A 3355-nucleotide genomic window follows, 5' to 3' on the forward strand; every position below is an offset into this window, starting at 1 on the left:
TACTATGGGAACTTCTTATGATGTCCAATTTAATCTACTATGCAAGCATGCGTAATTTGGGAGATTCCTTTCGTTTTGACATTAGCTTTATGGTTCGCAAGTAATATGGTGTTGTGAGTTGGAGTGGGCACAATCCCTCTCTGGCTGCCACAGTTTACCCCGTAGGTTCAGAATTGTGCTATAGCACAACAGGAGATACACTACATAAGAGGGAGATATCCTTCAACCTTTATCTGATGGCTGAGGAAGGTGATAGTAATTTTAGGCTTTGTCACATGATTTATTTATTTTTGCACGTGTTGACGCTTGCCAAATCTTGAGGTGGCTATTTAACAAATGCTTTTGCTGAACCTAACTTTCAAATGCTTATCACTGTCCATGAGCCAAAATCTCATCATTTATCTTGGTTAGAAAAGTAGGTGTTGATGTTCCATTATTGAGATCTCCTTCAATTGGTTACATCTATCATGAATGATCACTGCCCACTATTCCTGTGCTGAGCAGGTTGCGGTTCGTAACATTTGTTATATATCAAGGAAACCTAGCAAAGATTTGACCAAAGTCCTGCAAACATAGGATGAAGAAGAAAACAAGCCTGGTAGTCTAATACTCCTGTCCGCCACTTGTAGTTTGAGCCTGAGCCACTGAGCTACTCATCCGAGGTTCGCAGCACATGGAACCTTAGTTTTGAGAGTGACTATCAAACATAACTAGGAGAGGGCCTTATTATTGTGTTTTGCGCTCTCCCATCATGTCTGTTAGTCAAACCACTAATGTCATGAAAGATTATATGACGGGCTAACTATCTTTGACTATGCCACTGTTAAAGCATGGACGCGGATGTACTAATTTGATTTTGCCTGTCAGGGCAAGATAGCTATGAGAAGTGTCAATATGGTAGTAGACACATGAAGATCTTGGGATAACTGGTTCTCTTCCTTGCAGCAAAATACAGGTTCATAGTCAATAGATAATGGGAAACTTGCAAAATGAAAACAAAAATGAAAATTGTGGAATAACCTTTGCTTCCTGCGAACTTGGGTGTAAAGCAGTTAGGAAAAAATGGGGTCAACCAACCTGCCTTTTCGCAATTTTCAATAGGGATCAGGGGGTGAAGTTAGACCTGTTGGCTGCAGCTGATTCTAGTCTTTAGAGAATATTTTGGATTTAATTGGCTATATAATACTCCTCTGTCGGTAGGGCAAACCTCAGACTAACAAGTATCAATATTACATTGCATGTGATATAAAACTGACGGTCACTAGGTTCATACTAAAAAATAAGTGTATCCGTTGGTCAAAGGTTTGTCCACACAAAATTTAATATGCCATGTATTTAGGATGGAGGGAGTATATCAATAATCGCTTCCATTTCATGCCAGAAAAACATTTGTCAATTTAGTATGCATAGTAAAAAAACAAATGATACTTTGCTCGCTAACATACACAATAAAGAATTTCCATATAAAAAACAGAAAAACCGCTGGTCAGATGTAGATGTATAATAAAGAACAATGATCATAGTATTGCATACCCAAATACATAGGAGCGACGATACTACAACAGTTCACAAACACTACAAGATTTAACAAAGGCGGTTAGTTGATGGGGGCTGCTGCATCTGGAGTGTCCAGAGCGGCAAAATCCGTCATCGATGAAGGACGACAATGTTTCTCATTGGAAGCAGATAACTAAACTAATTGGATTGCTCCAGGCTCCAGGTGCTACTGGTGCCCACTCGCCTGCACCAACTTTTGTTTTCCTGCACACATGTCAAAGGCTGGTGTCATTGATGCCATCATCTTGCGTTGAACTTGAATATCAGGTACATGTATTCTCTTCCACAACCTATACTTGCAAGTCCTAGGCTTCTGACCATAGGCTATGGCTGAATTACAACACATTCATGCACTTGTAATGAACCACATGTGAATGCGTGGGTGTTTGACCGTCTAATGATACAGTGGAAGACGTACCCAGAACAATTTAGTCAAATGATACCAATCATAATGGTGTTAAAATATAAGCACTCTGCTCGTACTATATATCCTGTGTTCAATCATCTAAACCAATTATTTGTTCCTGTACAATCATTTGCAGCCATGCACGGAAATTTGCAAGTAGATAAGATCCTGGCACTGGTACACAAACTCATCAGTAGGTCACCTGTTCCTCAGGGTGGAAGGTCCCTGAAATAGGACAACAACGCCTTACAAATTAGAATAGCCTTCTTCAGTAGAGTACTGCAAACCATTCATCCAAAGAAAAACCGGTACTTCTCACTTGATTTTTCTATTCGTCAGGTAGAAGACATCAAAGATCTTGGCAGATCATGTATTGCAAATGGAACCTACATGAAAAGTGTAGTTGGTGAGAGTTTCAACCCGCTGGAGTGCTAACTCATGACATATACATGTAGAATATTTATCTACTATACTACATGCTTTTAAGAAGAGTAAAACTTCCCTTCCAATGTGCATTGAGATGATAAAACACAATTGCCTTTGTGGCTTTGACTATTCTACATGCTGATTCACATTGATATCTCAGAATAATAAGGAAAAAATAATAATGTGGTCCTCTAATTTACCCCAACAATAGATGGGGATAGGGTGCAAACACAGCTATACAAAAAATGGCCAACTACAAGACATCAGCAAAGATCTGGGCCAATTATGTATCACAAGTTTACAACCTGCTGGAACCTACAAGAAAAAGTTAGTTGGTGAGAGTTTTAACCCGTTGGGACTTGGGAGTGCTAACTCATGACATATACATGTAGAGTATTTATCTTCTATGCTACAAGCTTTTAAGAAGAGTAAAACTTCCCTTCTAATGTGCATTGAGATGATAAACACGATGGCCTTTGCATCTTTGACTATTCTACATGCTGATTCACATTGATATTTCTGACAAGGAAAACATAACAATGTGGTTCTCTAATTTACCACAGTAAAAGATGGGGTGGGGATGGTGCAAACAGAGCAATACAAAAATGGCTAACCTTTTTGCAAGTGTTCATAAAGTGAATAAACAAAATAACACCATAGTCACTCCTTAACTAAAAGGATATATGTGTATATGTGCATAGTGCATACGGCTTGACATGAGTACATGACACGGGATGAAGAAGCCTAACCAAGGAGTGCCTTAGTTAAAGAACATAGGACTGTTAGATGTAATGACTAATGAGATCATCGAGGACGGCAGACTCAACCAACTTTGACTGGGACAGTGGGATTCACTATTTAAAAGACCATGGAACTTAAAAACAGAGAATATAATGATCTAACTCTGCAAGTAAACACCAAGACCAAATTAGAATTAGCAACCGAGACTCATTTAAACGAAGCTTT

The sequence above is a fragment of the Triticum dicoccoides genome, chromosome 7B, assembly GCF_002162155.2.
Source record: "Triticum dicoccoides isolate Atlit2015 ecotype Zavitan chromosome 7B, WEW_v2.0, whole genome shotgun sequence".
Lineage (NCBI taxonomy): Eukaryota > Viridiplantae > Streptophyta > Magnoliopsida > Poales > Poaceae > Triticum > Triticum dicoccoides.